The sequence below is a fragment of the Schistocerca gregaria genome, chromosome 8, assembly GCF_023897955.1.
Source record: "Schistocerca gregaria isolate iqSchGreg1 chromosome 8, iqSchGreg1.2, whole genome shotgun sequence".
Lineage (NCBI taxonomy): Eukaryota > Metazoa > Arthropoda > Insecta > Orthoptera > Acrididae > Schistocerca > Schistocerca gregaria.
In genome coordinates, this window is record NC_064927.1 from 287,850,867 (window position 1) to 287,872,125 (window position 21,259).

The window sequence follows — 21,259 nt, forward strand, 5'->3', positions numbered from 1 at the left end:
CAACAATCATTTCTTTTTCGATGTCGTCACATTTTTCATACAACTGTATCCTCTTAGCTTCCCTGCGCACCCTATTTATTTCGTTCCTCAGCGACTTGAAGATCTGTATTCCTGAGTTTCCCGGAACATTTTTGTACTTCCTTCTTTCACCAATCAACTGAAGTATTTCTTCTGTTACCTGTGGTTTCATAACAGTTACCTTTCTTGTATCTATGTTTTCCTTCCCATCTTCTGTGATGGCGCTTTTTAGAGACGTCCATTCCTCATCATATTTACTGCCTATTGAGAAATTCCTTTTTGCTGTATCTAGAACCTTAGAGATCTTCAAGCGCATCTCGTCATTCCTTAGTACTTCCGTATCCCACTTCTTTGCGTACTGATTCTTTCTGACTAATGTCTTAAACTTCAGCCTACTCTTCATCTCTACTACACTGTGATATGAGTCTATAACCGAGCGAGGTGGTGCAGTGGCTAGCACACTGGACTCGCATTCGGAAGGACAACGGTTCTATCCCTCGTCCGGCCATCCTGATTTAGGTTTTCCGTGATTTCCCTAAATCGCTCCGGGCAAATGCCGGGATGGTTCCTTTGAAAGGGCACGGCCGGCGTCTTTCCCCGTCCTTCCCTAATCCGATGAGACCGATGACCTCTCTGTCTGGTCTCCTCTCCCAGACAATCCAATCCAATCCAATGAGTCTGTATCTGCTCCTGGGTACGCCTTTCATTCTAGTATCGGATTTCGGAATCTCTGTCTGACAAGATGTAATCTAACTGGAATCTTCCTGTATCACACGGCCTTTTCCAAGTATACCTCCTTCTCTTGTGGTTCTTGAACAGAGTATTCTATATTACTAGCTGAAACTTGTTCGATTTTAATTCCACTTTACATACTTTATTACCCTTTAAATATCCTCATACACTTTCTTTACCTCTTCATGTTCAGCTTGCGATATCGGCACGTATACCTGTAATATCATTGTCGTTGTTGATTTGCTGTCGATTTTGATAGGAACGACCCTGTCACTAAACTGTTTACAGAAACACCCTCTCTGCCCTACCTTCCTATTCATAACGATTACTACTCCTGTTATACTATTTTCTTCTGCTGTTGGCATTACGCTACACTCATCTGACCAGAAATCCATGTGTTCTTTCCACTTCACTTTACTGACCTCTACATCTAGATTTAGCCTTTCCGTTCCACTTTTCAGATGTTCTAGTATCCCTACCATGTTCAAGCTTCTTACATTCCACGCCCCGGCTCGTAGAACGTTATCCTTTCGTTGGTTATCCTATCTCTTTCTCATGGTCACCTCCCACTTGACGGGCCTCTTCTGAACTATCCCGGAATCTTTTGCCAATGGAAAGGTTATCATGTCGCTTCTTCAATTACAGGCCACATGTCCTGTGGAATACACGTTACGTGTCTTTAATGCAGTGGTCTCCATTGATTTCTGCACCTCATGCCAATGATCATTGCTGATTCTTCCGTTTTTAGTTGCAGTTTCCCACCCCTAGGACATGAGAGTGCCATAAACCTCTGTCCGCACCTCCGTCCTCTTCAACAAGGCCGTTGGCAGCTTGAAGGTGAGTTCTTATGCCGGAAGTCTTCGGCCACCAATGCTGATTATTAATCAATGTTTCCGTTTCGGCGGTACTCCGACCCGGACTCAAGATGTTTTTGGTTTTGAATCAAGGATTCGCTCCATAGACCACCTTACGCCACATGAATTTATAGTTTGTGTGCAGAAAAAGCTCAAGACACAAGAATACCATGCTGAGCAAGAGGTAAATTATGTATATTTCAGGGCAGGTCTCATTGCATTCTTGCGCAAGCAGTGTGTGGTCAGGATTGTCAGGTGTGATGCTAGGATTATCAATGTCGTGTTCACATTGATTTTCGGTGAACAGTGTTGGTAATTTCAAACGCCTAGTAATGTTTGTGTGCGCGTCAATTCAGACTGTGACGTATGCGGCTTCTACTGCGGCTTTGTAAGGTTGGTCCTATCTTGTACCGCCACGGCGGAGCTGGTTGGTCTGCTCTAGACCCACTTCATGGTTTAAGCGTTTCATGACGGATGGGATAGTGTATCTGGCTTCCTCGCTGTCTACTTTGTACTATATGTGGTTTTATGACTGATGGGTCACGTGTCAAGCTACATTTACTATTTTACATTTATGCTGTTTCATGACTGATTGATCACGTACACAGTATACAATCTGATGATGCCACAAAAGGACGCTTTGCGTCATTGACATTTGCAACGTACACTGCTTTTGTTCTGAAATACTCATACAGTGGTTGCTGTAACAGCCTGCCACGAGGGAACGGAAAAATGTTTTTCATTTCAAACAGTTATTTTCTTCCGAGTAGAACAGTAATTTGTATTTGTGGATATTCCAAGTCAGACTTTGCAGTTCATACCACGAGACGTTCATAAAGTAGTTCGATACCGAGTTTTAGTTATAAATTATTCATTGATGATACAATTAGTTTTTTCAGTAATTAATTAGATTCATTTTCTTTATTTGGAAATTTGCATTTCGTGAAGTTTAAAGTTTTGTTCAAATGGCTCTGAGCATTATGGGACTTAACATCTATGGTCATCAGTCCCCTAGAACGTAGAACTACTTAAACCTAACTAACCTAAGGACATCAAACAATACCCAGCCATGACGAGGCAGAGAAAATCGCTGACCCCGCCGGGAATCGAACCCGGGAACCCGGGCGTGGGAAGCGAGAACGCTACCGCACGACCACGAGATGCGGGCTAAAGTTTTGTTTCACGACACTTTTAACATGCGCAACACGAGGCCAAACAACAGTCAGTATGCTCAGCAGTAGAATACGATACCCAAGTACACGTTATGCAAGAAGATAGCCAGTTTTCTCACATACAAATAACATATTTTGTAGAACGTTTACAACGTATGCGTTAACAAATTCATTGATAACCAACAGAGGGGAAGATACACTGTTCATTTGTTCACAAGACATGATTCATGAGGAAATATCGCCTGTTTCTAACCAGTTTGCTACTAGAGACCCAAACTTTTTAGGAAATCTGTTCATCACGACATGTCGTCCAGGAATATTCAACAATATGAAAAGACGACGCCTCGCCTTGTGGAATAAACCAGTGACCATGAGATTCTGAATAAAGTCTAGAATTTGCACTCCTGGTCACAATCTGTTATAATTTTTATTTTGAAGAGGCAACCCATTCTAGCTTTGCTGCCATCATCTTAAACTAGTCATTATGAGTACAACGCCTCTATGTCATTGCGCCTGTGTGATTTGATGATGTCTATAAAATAAGTAAATCAAAGTGAGTCCCAAACTGTGAATACTATAGTTCACATGAACCTAATTTTATCAATAAGACATTGTACAGCTTCACCCAATTTTGAATCCATATGCTTGGGAATTTTCTAGATCCATTTAACAATAGAAGAATTATTAATCTGCGATATTTTGCCCTGCAAAAGAGCAAGAGCTACAGTTCCATGAACGAGCTACAGTTCCACGATGTCCCCACGGGGGTTGTAATGTGTAACGGTCAGCAGAATAATTTTTCTAGGTATACAGAGCTGTGGCGGATACAAAGACTATAACTGATCCAAAATTCGGTATATAGTAATTTTTTCTGAGCTGAAACATATAAGAGACGCACAATGCTTCACGATCCGCGGCCACCGTTAGTTTTGGCAGGAAAGAAGCGTTTTATCAGATGAAAGTATAATGAAGTTGTAAGTTTCAGTATTCTAATTGTAAGTTGGTATCTTTGCTTTAATTTAATGCTAAACATGTCCTGTGAAATTACGCTTCCTTTCAGCCAGTATCTGGCAGAGTTAAGAGTCCAGCCTGTCTGTCCACGGGGCAGACCTGCTGTGCCTGTCTACAGCTCCTCGCTGGCGCTCGACCTCAAACAGCCTGCTATACAGCGACCATCAAGAACGCCACACTATAAGCTGTAGGCACGGGAGCAACGATTTTACGGACTGTACTAAAACATTTTGTGTAATGAATGTGACTGACGGCTGTAAAGTAGATAGTCTTCAGCAAGGCTGCCAGAGTTTTAATACGATTTTCTCCGGAGTCAGTCAGCGTTTAAGACTGCTCACTGGCCGCGAAAGCCCTCTCGCCGGAGGTTCGAGTCTTTCCTGGGGCGCGGGTGTGTGTGTGTTCTTAGTACAAGTTAGTGTAAGTTAGTTGGGAAGTATAGGGACCGATGAACTCATTAGTTCGGTCGCATTTGAATATTTGATTTCAACTGTTGATTGTTATTTGAATGGACGTGGCTGTAAATGAGAAAAAAGAACATGGCACCACCCCGTGCTACTTTCAACATCACACGACATCACATTTCAGTGAGTGTACGAGTACGTTCGTTATTTTGCCGCATGATGCCCTCAGTGTACGATGTATATTCGATATTAGGAATGAGAATCGTCTTGTATACTATTTTAACCGGGGACCTAGAAACGACGGAGAGGCTTCGTCCCCGCCGCAGCCGCAGTGGTCCACAACCCCACGACGACTACCGCAGTCCACTTCACCCCTCCGCCGCTCCACACCGAACCCAGGGTTATGGTGGTGTTCGGCCCCCGGTGTACACCCCTAGGAAACGTCTCACACCAGACGAGAGCCGACTGTAACCCCTACGTTTGCGTGGCAGAGTAATGGTGGTGTACGCGTACGTGGAGAACTTGTTTGCCCAGCAATCACCGATATAGTGTCGCAGAGGCGGAATAAGGGGAACCAGCCCGCATTCGCCGAGGCAGATGGAAAGCCGCCTAAAACCATTTACAGACTATCCGGCTCACCGGACCTCGACACAAATCCGCCGGGCGGATTCGTGCCGGTGACAAGGCGCTCCTTCCTATTCTGGAAAGCCGTGCGATAGACCCACCGCTCGTCTAATCGGGCGGGATAGGAATGAGAATGCTCAAAATCAAAATCTGTGATAGTGTTCTATTAGCTTCCGTGCTCGAGACTTCGTACTTAGAATGTATTTCTCCTGATAAATAAGTAGGTGGTGGTCAATTAGGAATAAGAAGAGAAGGACATGTAAACTTCCCAGTTGCAAAAGATGTACACATGCGATGTCAGAAAAAATGCAAAGTGAACTTGCGCTTGAATAAAGACAAAATTGCTTGTGTTCATTACACAGGTTACCTAAGCACTCTAATTTGTAATAACAGATAATTGTAATCTTTGGCTACTTCATTTTTTCGCTTTTATTTAGTTTAAAAGCTTTCTGTTTGTTTACTTTTTTTCTGGGTATTGGTAAATATGACAACGTAAATGCATCAGTAAACACTTCCGGGATTCTACAGATCGACCACAGAAATTTAGCCCGGAAGTGTTTACTGATGAAGACGCTGGCCGTGAAAGCCTACATGGGGTGAACGTAAATGCAGTTTCGCAATCATTCAAAATGCTTGATGTATTTTTAACCATTTTTACTGTATTCCTTCCGCAGTCCTCCAACAAAAATGTAAGTTTTTATATATACACACACAGACACACACACACACACACACACACACACACGCACACACACACACTAAACATCCTGAACTCACATTTATAATCAGCTCTAAAGCATGTTATGAGAACGCGGGGTCTAATGCAATTATCTATAAGAGATGGATGTGGTTGGCTGGCTACTGACATATAAGTGGTTGAGACAAACATAGTGCCACACACTAAAATCTGCAACGTAAGAGCTTATACTGGAGTCCAGACACTACGTACCTACTAGAGCATCAGCAGCAGCAGCAATTACCTTCTGTGTTTGTGAAGGTTGTTACCACTAATAAAGTGGCGAAGTGCAGACTTCTGTTTTCCAAGCTATTAGAACTGCGTGTTCGCGTAGGTGCACTCATTTGCAATGTCGCAATCCGTTACGAGTTACAGTGCAAGCGAAGACGGCTAATGTCAAGTAAAAGAGTAAACGGAAGGGAAACTGCTGTTGTTTAGATGCGCGCACCGCTGAAAGAGATCGCCGATAGAGATGCCTTCTTCATAGAAACGATCAGGACTTATTTTATTATAAAAGTGAGCTGCGATGAAACAATGTAAATGGTGAGGGCAGTATACGTCACAGTCGTCGCTGGCTTTTCGATAGGGAACGACTGCCATGCAATCTGATATAAACTGAGGAGCCGTGAAGCAACTAGGTACGTGTTATTTGCAGAGGATGATGTTTTACACTGAGTATCGTATGCCACAAAAGAGGTGTAATGAACGTATGTCCATAAATGTTTCGTTTCCATGCTACAGTCCATTTATTCAAACATACTTTGTCATAGAGATTGCGGTCGAAGACGCGCTGCACCATGCTGTCACAATTACAGTATACATGATTTCCTCCAAGAGGGCGGTACACTTCCTCATACGTAATGCCCTAGTATCCTCTCCTGCCGCAGTAATTGGTAATGTTGTGTCAGATTCAACAATCCCTAGATTTTGTACACGGTGGAAAATATAACTCTATATAACTAATTACACTTAGCATATTTATTCGTTACTAACATTTCCTGGAATGCATTTTTCAAAGTTTTCTTCAATTTCTTTTTCCAGCCAACATGAACAGGCAACACAATTTGACTCTGATGGTCAATGTAGGGATTGCCTTAAATGCTGTTACCTGCTGAGAGAGTAGTTTGAAGGGACAATTACCTCAGTACAAACTCGAAGATCAGTGGGTGGAGACGTTCAGTTAAAATATGGAATAATCAGATTTCCTATTGTGTAACTGATAAGTAAATATTACCATACTCTTGCTTTTGCTCTTACCATTACCTCTATTAAAAGAATTAGTTGTGTCAAATGCAAAACGGTATGGGGATACAGTAAACAGCTTTTATTTCCAGATTAATCATTGTTTTACGTAACGTCTAAAATTGGTATTTGCCAGTAATTTCGCAACGCCGCGCTACTGATGTACTGCTATGAAAATATTTTTGTGTCTGATATTTTTTATAATAAATCAATAAATACGAATTCGGTTATAACAGGAAAAAATTTTCTGGAAATGTACGTTTCGAGCACAACATTATGTGGTAATGAATCATGGACTGTGGGAGAGCGGGAAAGAAGAGAATAGAAACCTTAGAGATGTGTTGATACAGAAGAATGTTCAAAAGTAGTAGAATGACAAGATAAATGGATAAGGAGATTTTCTTCAGAATTGGGTAAGAAAGAGTAAATGGGAAACTCGGACAAAAAAGGGACAGAGTAGTACGTCAAAATGGTTCAAATGGCTCTGAGCACTATGTGACTTAACTTCTGAGGTCGTCAGTCGCCTAGAACGTAGAACTAATTAAACCTAACTAACCTAAGGACATCACACACATCCATGCCCGAGGCAGGATTCGAATCTGCGACCATGGCGGTAGCTCGGTTCCAGACTGTAGCACCTAGAACCGCTCGGCCACTCTGGCCGGCCCAGAGTGATACGAATGACGTTAAGACATCAGGAGTAAATTCCACGATACTGTGAAGGATATAAACTGTAGGGGGAGACACGAATTGGAGTATTTATAGCATCTGTCGACCTGGAAAAGACGTTCGACAAAGTAGAATGGTGGAAGAAGTCGGAATTCTGGGAAAAAGGGGCAAAGCTGTATGGAGATACGGGTAATATACAATATGTATAAGAGCAACGAGGGAATAATAAGAGTGGACGCCAAGAACGAAGTGCTCGGAATAAAAATGGGTGTATGACAGGGATATAGTCTTTCGACCCTGCTGTTCAGTCTGTAAGTAGAAGAAACAATGACAGAAATAAAGGAAAGATTCAGGAGTGGAATTAAAATTGAAGATGAAAGGATATCAATGATACAATTCGCTGAGCACATTACTATGCTGAGTGAAAGTGAAGAAGAATTAAGCGATCTGCAGAATGGAATGAACAGTCTAATACGTACAGAATATGAATGGAGAGTAAATCGAAGATAGACGAAACTAATGAGAAGTAGCAGAAATTAGAACAGCGAGACTCTTGACATGAAGATTGTTGTTGTTGTGGTCTTCAGTCCTGAAACTGGTTTGCTGCAGCTCTCCATGCTACTCTATCCTGCGCAAGCTTCTTCATCTCCCAGTACCTACTGTAGCCCACATCCTTCTGAATCTGCTTAGTGTATTCATCTCTTGGTCTCCCTCTACGATTTTTACCCTCCACGCATCCCTTGATGCCTCAGAACATGTCCTAACAACCGATCCCTTCTTCTAGACAAGTTGTGCCACAAACTCCTCTTCTCCCCAATTCTATTCAATACCTCCTTATTAGTTATGTGAGCTACCCATCTAATCTTCAGCAGTCTTCTGTAGCACCACATTTTGAAAGCTTCTATTCTCTTCTTGTCTGAACTATTTGTCGTCCATGTTTCACTTCCATACATGGCTACACTCCATATAAATACTTTCAGAAACGACTTCGTGACACTTAAATCAATGCTCGATGTTAACAAATTTCTCGTCTTCAGAAACTCTTTCCTTGCCATTGCCAGTCTACATTTTATATCCTCTCTATTTCGACCATCGTCAGTTATTTTGCTCCCCAAATAGTAAAACTCCTTTACTACTTTAAGTGTCTCATTTCCTAATCTATATCCCTCTGCATCACCCGACTTAATTCGTCTACATTCCATTACCCTCGTTTTGATTTTGCTGATATTCATCTTATATCCTCCTTTCAAGACACTTTCTATTCCGTTCAACTGCTCTTCCGGGTCCTGTGCTGTCTCTGACAGAATTACAAAGTTTTTATTTCTTCTCCATGGGGTTTAGTACCTACACCGAATTTTTCTTTTGTTTCCTTTACTGATTGCTCAATATACAGATTGAATAACATCGGGGAGAGGCTACAACCCTGTCTCACTCCCTTCCCAACCACTGCTTCCCTTTCATGCCCCTCGACTCTAGTAACTGCCATCTGGTTTCTGTACAAATTGTAAGTAGCCTTTCGCTCCCTATATTTTACCCCTGCCACCTTCAGAATTTGAAAGAGAATATTCCAGCCAATATTGTCAAAAGCTTTCTTTAAGTCTACAAATGCTAGAAACGTAGGACATGAGGATTAATGGTGGCGAATTAGGTGAAGTTCAGTAATTCTGCTACCTGGCAGAAAAATAACCAATGACGGACGCAGAAAGGAGGACACAAAAAGCAGACTAGCACTGGCAAAAAAGGCATTCCTGTCAAACAGACGTCTACTAGTATCCAAGACAGGCCTTAATTTGAGGAAGACATTTTTGAGGATGTACATATGGAGCACAGAATTATATGACAGCGAAACATGGACTGTGGGGAAAATGGAGCTATAGAGAGTCGAAGCATTTGAGATTTTATGCTAGAGACAAATATTGAAAATTTTGTGGACTGATAAGGTAAGGAATAAGAAGGTTTGCAGAATTGGAGAGGAAAGGAATAAGTGGAAAACACTGACAAGGAGAAGGGACAGGACAAAAAGACCTGTTGTCTAAACCGTAGAAGAAGACAGAGATTGGAATACATCCAGCAAATAATTGATGACGTAGTTAGCTAGTGCTACTCTGAGATGAAGAGATTAACACAGGCACAAGAGATGAATTCGTGACAGGTCGCCTCAAACCACTCAGAAAACTGAAGAAGCAAAAAAAAAAAAAAAAGAAAGAAAGAAAGAAACCCCTCCCAATGGACAGCGCATTATCGTATTGAACAGTAATTTTAGTTATCCAGCATCTGTAATTTTTTCTGGGAGGTGAGGAATTACTCGTGCGTAACACCACGTTTCATTTCCGGCACACATCCTTTCACTTCAGAGTAGCACGGTCTTCCGGCAAATGGTTGAAATGGATGTAAGCACTATGGGACTTAACATCTGAGGTCATCAGTCCCCTAGAACGTAGAACTACTTAAGCCTAACTAACCTAAGGACATCACACACATGAATGCCCGAGGCAGGATTCGAACCTGCGACCGAAGTGGTCGGGCGGTTCCAGAATGAAGCGCCTAGAACCGCTTGGCCACTCCGGCCGGCGGCCTCCCAACATAATCGATTATTTGTTTGATATATTATAAACTTAACCCTCAGCTTTAGTTTTTGCCCTAACCTGCGACATGGTCGGGACTAGAACAGTGATCCAGAACACATCAGGAAATTTATTTTGTAAACGTAGGCTTTATTTTCTCTTTGCGAATGGTCTCAAAACTGTGCACGATTTTCTCCACATCTACTCATCACCCTGTACGAAATCTTTCGCCGCACAAACTGAAAGTCAATGCAAGAAAGCTCGTTACTGAGTTGCAAATGTATTTCGGAAGCTTCTTTACTTAACAAGACTTTATACGATTCAGGTAAATGGGCACTAATCCAGCTGACTTCATTTCTGATTTTGTCTCTTAAGGCAAGGGCTGACCGCTGTTTAACTTACACGTTCGTTTTGTTTCCTGTGACGCAAACTGCAAGCCACTATTTATTGAACTTAATATTCACGACCTCGGTACTGATTTGCAGCATTAGTTTACAGAGCGTTTTGACTCTGCGTAAGCTAGACATAACGTTACATTCACAAGATGCAACACAGTCGACAACAGAATAGTTTTTTTAATGAACAGTAACACAGTTAAAGAGATGACTCCGCCAACTTTGGTCTAGTCTGTGGTGTCACCGCCAGACACCACACATGCTAGGTGGTAGCCTTTAAATCGGCCGCGGTCCGGTAGTATACGTCGGACCCGCGTGTCGGCACTAGCAATGATTGCAGGCCGAGCGCCTCCACACGGCAGGTCTAGAGAGACTTCGCTAGCACTCGCCCCAGTTGTACAGGCGACTTTGCTGGCGATGGTTCTCTGACTCCTACGCTCTCATTTGCCGAGAAGATAGTTAGCATAGCCTTCAATTACGTTATTTGCTACGACCTAGCAAGGCGCCATGATCAGTTTCTATTGATATTGTAAATCATGTACCGTGAAGAGCGACGTTCATTATTAATGGATTAAAGTTAAGTATTCCACCAGCTACGTCCGTTTTTCTCAATTCTAATTCCCTTTCCATGTTCCAGACCTCACTCCAGCATGCGTGGGCTAAAACGCGTGCATTTCGGCCTCGTTCAGCTACAAGGTGTTGGCTCTTCTGCCAACCACAACATAGTCCATACCATATTTTAAATACGTGCGATGATGCTAAGCTGATTTTGTTCCTGATGCGACAGTGGCTACGTTATACCTATTAGGTCATGTTTTAAAACAGATCTGAAGATGATCATCGCTTAGCGAATTATATATACTAAGGGACTAACAGTTTTTTGATCATATACGCAAGTAAAAGAAATTTATTCTGCACTTTTTGGATCACTGTTCATTTCGCAACCGTGCTGCAACTTGTGATAACTTTCATTGATCTGACCGGACAAAAATATAAACGTAGGGCTGAGATTAGAGTATATCAAACAAATAATCGATTGTGTTGGGTGACTGTGCTACTCTGAGATGAAAGGATTTGTACAGGTAATGAATTCGTCGGGGCTGTTTCATCAACTGTTAAAACAAAAACCATCACCTTGGCTTTTCTTGTAGTAAATTTTTTTCAGATGATACTTTCCTCATTGATTTCGCTGAGAGCTCTCGTTTCTTATCACTAATATTTCAGCATCCTTCCGTAACACGATATATCAAACAACTCGTTTCCGTAATCATTAATGCTCTAGGAAATTTTAAATCAGTTCCCTAATCTTCTGGTTTTCCCCCAGTTCATGATTCACTTCCATTAAGCGCTGCGTTAGAGTCTTAAATTCTGAGAAATTTCATCTTTAGGGGGAGGTGTAGGACGTCAAACGGGCCAACATTTTAATTTCCACTGTCTATACTTTTACAAATAAATTCATAAAACTTTGTCAGAATCACCAGAAAGAATTCAGGATTCACACTGATAGCAGTGGATATTCGAAAACGTAACGAAGTAATTTTTTTACATACGAAATTTGATCATTTTTTTCACTTACTAGTGGCTGCATTTGTTGCTATAGGCACACTTTTCTTCATAAGTAAGGGAGATTCTTTGATGAATTTTGCACAGGAATCAAACCACACTTAAAGGTGTATGAAACTCTAGAATTTTGAAAATCTATTTAAAACTGTGGTAAAATTAAGGTAATTAACTACAAAATTTGTGTTTTTTCTAAACATGAAGTTTAAAGTATAGCAGCTCATTCGTTTTCTCATACATTAAATGAATTCTACAGTTTCATACACCTGTAACTATGGTATGTATGCTATGCAAAATTCATCGAAGAATCTCTCTAACTTATGAAGAAAAGTATACCTATAGCAACAAATGCAGCCATTAGTAAGTGAAAAAATTATGAAATTTTACACTTAAAAAAAAATTAATTCGTTATGTTTTCGAACTTCAACTGCTATGAGTGTGAATCCTGAATCCTTTCTGGTGATGCAGACAAAGTTTATGAATTCATTTGTAAAAGTATAGACACTGCAAATTGAAATATCCTGTGATGCCTCTCCTGCTCCAAGTCGGCCCGTTTGACGTCCTACTCTCCTTAAATGAAGGCCTATTTTTGCTACTGCATCTGTGTTTACATACATACTCCACATGTGGATGGTATCCAGTACCACTACCAGATAGTTCTTTTCCTGTTCAGACGGAAATATTGAGGGGGGGGGGGGAATGATTATACAAGTCCTAATTTCTCTAATGTTATTTTAATCATCCTTACGTAAAATTTAGGTTGGTGGCAGTACAATCGTTCTGGGGTCTGCTTCAAATGCCATTTCTCCAAATTTTCTCAGTATTCTTCCTTGAAAAGGAATTCCCATTTGAATTCCCGAAGCATCACCGTAATACCTGCGAGTTGACCGAACCTACTTGTAACAAATCCAGCAGCCTGCTTGTGAATTGCTTCGATGTCTTTCTTTAGTTCGACCTGGTGCGGAACCCATACACTCGAACTGTAGTCAACAAAGGGTAGCACTAATGTCCTATATTCGGTACGCTTTTCCAATCAACCACAGTTTCCTAAAATTCTCCCAAGAAACCAAAGTCGACCATTCGTGACTGTGTCAAGCAGCTCACTGGTAACGTTTTACTCAAATATTATGGGTTGGTTTTTCCTACTCGTTTGCCTTAACGTACACTTTTCGACATTTAAAGCTAGCTGCCATTCGTCACACCAACTATTAACTGTATCTATGTCATCTTGTATACTCCTAGTGTCAACCCACCACGACATCTTCCTCATGCAACACAGTTTCAGCAGCAACCAGGCGCAGACTATTGCTCATCCTGTTCGCCAAATCATTTATGTATTTAGGAAATAACAGCGGTCGTATCACAGTTCCCTGCGACATCTCCGTAACGATAACCTTGTCTCTGATGTACACTCGCCGTTTTGTACCTAAGAAGTCCACCAGCCACTCATATGCCTGGGAACCTATTTCCTATTATTGTACCCACCTTAACAGTCGGCAGTGTGACACCGTATCAATTGCTTTACGGAAAACTAGGAATACGGAATCTGTCTGTTGCCCCTCATCCATGGTTGGAAGAATTTTGTTTGGGGAAAGGGCAAGCTGAGTTTCGCTCGAGCTTATTTGTAGACAGAACTGCGAACATTTTAGAGAATTACACAGCAAACGGAAGTTAAAAATATTTGACTGTGGGCCCCCTGCGGGTTCGGGGCTAAGAATACGCCCACGGTATTCCTGCCTGTCGTAAAAGGCGACTAAAAGGAGTCTCAACCTTTTCGGTCTTATATGACCTCTATCTTTCTAAATTATTCCGAAGAGCGAGCCAATTGGGGAAGGGCGCCTTACATGGTGCACTGTATCTGTCGTGCATTGAGACCTTTATCCAGCTTTCTCGTCGTTGCAATGGTGTCCCGCTCGTTTTCCATCTCTTGGGCGAGGATACGTCCCTGGGTGCGATTACCACGCTGCACTGTGCAGTGTTGCTTTTCGCTGCGACGACGACGCCATACATTTTTGCACCTAAGATCCAGCACGGTAGCCAGTCCGTTGTGATGGGACCGCCATGTACCCTGTTGGTTGTAGCCCCCTGACAACACAGGGATCGCTCTACTGATGCCTGCGCCGTTTACTCCCCATGTATGCCAAGGAGTAGATGCCCATCTCCTGGGGCATCAGGACTCCCGGCAATGGCCATCCTGTCAGGTGGCTCTGGCTGTGGCTGGGTGGCGCCCATGGGGAGGGCCCTTGGTCGGAGTAGGTGGCATCAGGGCGGATGTCCCGCAATGAAGCGTGGTACATCATCTCTTGCTGGTGGCCAGCCACCAGTAGTCTCTAAGCACTCCAGGGCTCATTTTAAAGCTACCGTTTATGACCCCAAATCGTTCCCATCCCTGGCCACACCATGGGAGGAAAGAAAGGCAATGAATGATAGTGAGATGTATTCGCCCAGGTATGTCGTCTGTACCAGAGCTGGTGGGGAATACTTTGTATCCATGAAGCCTCAGTTCTTTGTAGCGCATTTGGAGGACAAGTTTGGGGAGGTGGAGGGCTTGTCTAAAATGCGCTCGGGGTCAGTTTTGATAAAAACAGCAACCTCCGCCTAGTCATGCAGGTTGCTTGGTTATGACAAGTTGGGGGATGTTAATGTTACCATCACACCACATAATAGTTTAAATATGGTCCAGGGTGTTATTTTCCATAGGGACCTACTTCTGCAGTCTGATGACGAGCTGCGCGCCAACTTAGAGCGTAGAGGTGTTCATTTCGTCCAGCGCGTTCATCGGGGTCCGAGGGACAATCAGGTTGCTACCGGTGCCTTCATCTTGGCGTTCGATGGTGATACATTACCGTAGAAAGTCAAGGTGATGGTCTACCGTTGTGATGTCAAGCCCTATATCCCTCATCTGTTGCGGTGCTTTAAGTGCTGGAAGCTCGGCCATATGTCTTCCCGCTGTACTTCCAGCCTCACATGTCGAGATTGCTGACGCCCATCTCATCCAGATACTCCATGTGCTCCGCCTCCCATCTGTGTCAACTGTGGAGAGCCTCATTCATCTTGCTCGCCAGACTGCAGGATCTTACAGAAAGAAAGGAAAATCATGGAATATAAGACCCTGGACCGACTGACTTACACTGAGGCTAAGCGGAAATTTTAACGGCTACATCCCATGCGCATGATGTCATCTTATGCCTCCACTGTCACTCCTGCTCCATCTCCTTTAGCTGCACCACAGACAGACAGCTCTCAGCGTCAGAGGCCCTCACCTGCCCCCTTGGCGATGGAGGCCCCTTCTATTGCTGTTGCTCCCACACCATCTACCTCGGGAGCAGCACCCACTAAACCACTGGGGAGACCAGTCCCCACTTCTAAGCCGGAGAAGCGTAAGTCCTCTTCGGCTTCTCTCGCTCGAAAGGGATCCCTTGGGTCACTCCCTTCCCAGGTTCCAACCAGCGGCACAGCAGACACCAACCAGTGGCTGAAGAAGCTGGTCGTCGAGCTTGGCGATCACCTTCGGTTCTGGAGACTGATGCCAATCAGCCCTCTCAACGACGGCAACTGAAGGAACATCGAGAGAAAACGACATTGAAGCCTCGTAAGACCAAGGCACCTGCGATGGCTCCTACTTCACTGCTACCTACAACCTCTGCGTCTGAGGATGAGGTGGAGATTCTTGCGTCCGCTGAGGACCTCGATGTCGCTGGTCCCTCAGACGCAATGGATAGTATTAGCACGGGTGCTCCATTGGAGGCAGCAGGTGACCCAGCGGCGTAATCTGCCTTCCCAGTCCCGTCACGCATTTCTCAGCCATGGACAACACCATCCTCCAGTGGAACGGCAGCGGTTTCTTCCACCATCTAGCTGAGCTCCGCCAACTTATCAGCCTTCACCCTTTCCTCTGCATTGCTGTGCAGGAAACTTGCTTTCCGGCAATGCGAACACCCACCCTCCGTGGCTATCGGGGTTATTGTAAGAACCGGGCAGCTTATGAAAGGGTGTCTGGTGGCGTCTGCATATATGTCCTGAACTATTTTCACAGCGAGACTGTCCCTCTACAAACATGTTTAGAGGCTGTCGCTGTTCGGATGTGGACGCCACAGGCTGTTACAGTGTGCAGTCTTTACCTTCCACCGGATGGTGATGTAGCGCAGCATGTCCTGGCTGCTCTGATAGTCCAATTGCCGCCACCTTTCTTGTTACTGGGCGACTTTAACGCCCATAACCATCTGTGGGGTGGGTCAGTGGCAACAGGTCGAGGCGCAATCGTTGAGCATTTATTGGCGCAGCTCGATCTCTCGATATTAAATGATGGTGCCTCCACACACTTCAGTGTGGCGCATGGCACATACTCCGCCATTGACCTTTCCATCTGTAGCCCTAGCCTCTTACTGTCAGTCCAATGGAGAGTGCATGACGACCTGTGTGGTAGTGACCACTTTCCGATCTTTCTGTCACTGCCACAGCGTCAGTCTTCTGGGCGCCCTAGCAGATTGGCTCTGAATAAGGCTGACTGGGACTTGTTCTCCTCCACTGCCGCTATTGAGCCTCTCTCTCTAACGATGAAATTGACGCAGTGGTTCAATCGGTCACCACCGGCATCGTTACTGCCGCCGAATCTGCCATTTACCGTTCTTCTGGGTCCCCTCGGCGGCGCACTGTGCTTTGGTGGTCGCCTGAGATCGCCGAAGAGATTAAAGCTCGCAGGAGGGCGCTCCAGCGTCGCAAGCGAAATCCCTCAATCAAACACCTTATCGCCTTCAAACGGCTGCGTGGGCGAGCCCGACGCATTATCCGCCAACGCAAGCAGGAGTTCTGGGAGCGGTATGTGTCCACCATTGGCCTCCATGTCACTCCATCGCAGGTCTGGGCCAAGATTCGACGCCTCTATGGCTATCGGACCCCTGTCAGCGTCCCTGCGCTCTCACTGAATGGAGCAGTTTGTACTGACTCCGACGTCATTGCAAACCGCTTGGCAGAGCACTTGGCTCTGAATTCCGCTTCTGCCAACTACCCCTTGGGCTTCCGCTCCATTAAAGAGCGGATAGAACGTCGGAGTCTTTCTTTCCACACCCACCATCCTGAATTGTACAATGTTCCATTCAGTGAGTGGGAATTTCGCAGTGCCCTCGCCGATTGTCCTGATACCGCTCCTGGGCCAGATAGCATCCACTCTCAGATGCTGAAACACCTTTCAGTGGACTGCCAGCGACGCCTCCCCGACCTTTACAACAGCATTTGGGTCGAGGGTGAGTTTCTATCACAATGGCGGGAAAGTCCTCTTGTCCCCATTCTAAAACCGGGGAAGAACCCTTTGGAGGTGGACAGCTACCGTGCCATTAGCCTCACCAACGTTCTTTGCAAGTTGCTTGAACGGATGGTGAGCCAGCGCTTGAATTGGGTACTGGAGTCTCGGGGCCTCCTGGCTCCGTCTCAGGGTGGGTTCTGTAAAGGCCGCTCCGCCGCCGACAATCTGGTGAGCCTGGAGTCGGCCATCCGTACTGCCTTTTCCCGCCGTCAGCATCTGGTCGCTGTCTTTTCGACATGCGGAAGGTGTATGATACGACATGGCGTCATCACATCCTTTCTACGCTTCATGGATGGGGTCTTCGGGGCACTATGCCGATCTATATCCGCAATTTGCTGTCGTATCGTACCTTCCGCGTGCACGTCGCGGCCTCATAGAGTTCCTCCTAAGTCCAGGAGGACGGTGTGCCTGTTCTAAGTGTCTGTCTGTTTTTAATAGCCATTAACGGGCTCGCTGCGGCCGTGGGAAATTCTGTCTCCGTTTCCCTGTCTGCTGACGACAGCTCTATCGGCATTGCAGCTGCTGAACGTCAGCCACAGGGCGCAATCCGCAAGGTGCAGTCTTGGGCTGTAGTGCATGGTTTTTAGATTTCGGCAGCCAACACCTGCATTATGCATTTCTGCCTGCGACGCACTGTTCACCCGGAGCCGCGGCTTTATCTTGACGGCGAGCTTCTTACAGTGGTGGAGTTACATAGGTTTTGGGGGGGGGGGGGGTTGATGCCCGGTTGACTTGGCTGCGTCATATTCGGCAGCTTAAACAGGCGATGCCTGAGCCACACCAGGTGGGGCGCCGACCGATCTACTTTCCTACGGCTTTACCAGGCATTAATCCAGTCCCGTCTGGACTATGGGAGTCTGGCTTACGGCTCAGCATCCCCATCTGCGTTGCGGGTGCTGGACCCAATCCTCCACAGCAGGATACGCCTTGCCACTGGTGCCTTCCGGATCAGCCATGCAGACAGCATACTTGTGGAGGCAGGTGTCCCTCCACTGCGGTTACGACGCCAACAATTACTGGCTGCTTATGCTGCCCATGTTTTTAGCTTGCCCTGGCATCCAAATTATCGTGTCCTGTTCCCGCAGTCAGACGTCCATCTGCCGGAACGTCGGCCCCGGTCGGGTTGTCCGATCGCCGTACGCGTCAAACAGCTTCTCTACGGGCTTGGGTGTTTCTCTGTTCCACCTCCTTTCCGGGCACCTCTGCGTACACCCCCGTGGTGTGTGCCTCACCCTTGGCTTCGGCTCGACTTGGCACAGGGCCTGAAGGACTCAGACCCTTCGGAGGCCTTCCGACGCCGCTTTTATTCCATCATGGCCACGTATCAGGGCTTTGGCGTTGTCTAGACCGACGATGGTTGCTGGTCGTGTCGGTTATGCACTAACTCTAGGGGACCTTTCTGAACAACTTTCGTTGCCAGCTGGCTGCAGTGTTTATACTGCTGAGCTGGTCGCCATCTTTCGTGCCCTAGAGTATATCCGCTCCTGCTCAGGTGAGTCCTTCGTTATCTGTAGCGATTCCCTAAGCGGTTTACGAGCTAAAGACCAGTGTTTCCCTCGTTCTCGTCTGGTGATGGCTATCCAGGAGTCCCTGCATACTCTTGGCCGTTGCGGCAGATCTGTGGTCTTTGTTTGCACCCCGGGCCATGTTGGGATACCCGAAAATGAAACTGCTGACCGCCTGGCGAAATAGGCCACCAGTCAACCATCTTTGGCCTCCCGGCGACTGATTTGCGGGCAGTCTTACGCCGCAAAGTTATCTCGCTTTGGGATGCTGAATGACGCGGTCTGACCACCTATAACAAACTCCGTGCCGTCAAGGACACGACGACTGTGTGGCACTTCTCCTTGCGAATCTCTCGCAAGGAGTGTGTCGTCCTCTGCCGACTGCGCATTGGGCTCACACGGATGACCCACGGCCACTTATTGCGCCATGTGGACCCCCCTCTATGCCGCTGCGGCTTGGCATTGACAATGGCCCACGTTTTGTTGGACTGTCCACTTTTATCTGTGCTCAGGTAGATGTTTGAGCTGCCTGACACGCTGTCTGCTCTTTTATTAGATGACTCTGCCATGGTGGACTTGGTTTTGCGTTTTATTCGGGCAGGGGTCTTTTATCCTTTAATCTGAGTGTTTGTTTTTTAGTGTTGATTCTGGCTTTTAACCTCTGGTTTTAAACAGAGTTTTTAATGTGTTCTTGGTGGCTGGATTTTCCTCTTTTTTTCTCCGTGGTCGGCCAACCACCATCACACTGTGTGTTTTAATTTGTTTTGTCAGGTCTCTGTCAGAGTATTTATTGTCCTGTTTCGTCTGCTGTCTTTCCTGTTGTTCGTTTTTTATTCTCTTTGGGTGGCTTTAGTTTTTTTTTGGAAAAAGGGACCAATGAGCATAGTAGTCTGGTCCCTTTAATCCCACACACCATCCTATTAGCCTGTGCGTTTGCGGGCTCGTTCTTTTACATTTCTTTAATACAGAAATCACCTGCACTTAATTCCAATCTCTTAGGATTTTGTGCTGGACAATAGATTCGTGATAAATGCAAGCTATGTAAGGGGCCAAGGCTTCGGAATACTCTTTGAAATCCTAAATGTGATTCCATCAGGACCTGGTGACGCAACAGCTTTCAACTCTTTCAGTTGCTTCTCTACACCAGCTATATTCATTATTATGTTCTCCATAACGGAGTCTGTGTGATGATCAAATGACGATACGTTTATAGGATTCTGCTGCGTGAACTATTTCTTAAATGAGGAATTAAAAACTTCGATTTTACTTTAATGTCTTCTACTGCCACAACTGATTGGTCAACATGTGCACTTAGCGATTTTATGTAGGACCACAATTTTCTAGGATTCTCGTCAACATCTCTTGCTAAGGTATGGTGGTGGTAGTTGTTATATGTTTCGCGCATTTATCGATTTACGGGCACACAAATCTCTGTTAACCTTTGCTATCGACGTCTGCTCTTTCTCTTTTGAAGCAGTCGTTGCTTCCTCAGAATTTTTAGAATTTCGTGGTTGAACCATGGTGGGCGTTTTTCGTTATTAATCCACTTACTGGGCATATGCTTTCGTATACTATGATTTACAAACCGCTTAAACTTCGTCCATAATCCCTCTGTTTCCAATCGTACTTTATCTACATGATGTCAATTCACTATCTAAGTGGTATGGTAACAATTGTCTTTCTTTCTAGCAGAAATACTCTTCTAGCCTTCTTGATCGATTTATTAACTTTAGTATCCATAGTCGCTCCGCACTAACGCCGTTGTTTGAGTCAGGCCTATTTGTAGATGTTGTTGTTGTTGTTGTGGTCTTCAGTCCAGAGAGTGGTTTGATGCAGCTCTCCATGCTACTCTTTCATGTGCAAGCTTCTTCACCTCCCAGTACCTAATGCAACCTACATCCTTCTGAATCTGCTTCGTGTATTCATTTCTTTGTCTCCCTCTACGATTTTTACCCTATACGCTGGCCTCCAGTACTACATTGGTGATCGCTTGATGCTTCAGAATTTGTTCTACCATCCGATCCCTTCTTTTAGTCTAGTTGTTCCACAAATTTCACTTCTCCCCAATTCTGTTCAGTACCTTCTCAGTAGTTATGTGACCTACCCATCTAATCCTCAACATCCATCTGCAACACCACATTTGGAAAGTTTTTAGGCTCTTCTTGTCTAAACTATTTATCGTCCATGTTTCACTTCCATACATGGCTACACTTCATACAAATACTTTCAGGAACTACTTCCTGACACTTCAATCTATACTCGATGCCAACAAATTTCTCTTCTTCAGAAACGTTTTCCTTGCCATTGCCAGTTTATATCGTGTATCCTCTCTACTTAGACCATCATCAGTTATTCTGCTCCCTGAATAGCAAAACACATCCACTACTTTAAGTGTCTCATTTTCTAATCTAATTCCCTCAGCATCACCTGATTTAATTCGACTACATTCCATTATCCTCGTTTTGCTTTTGTTG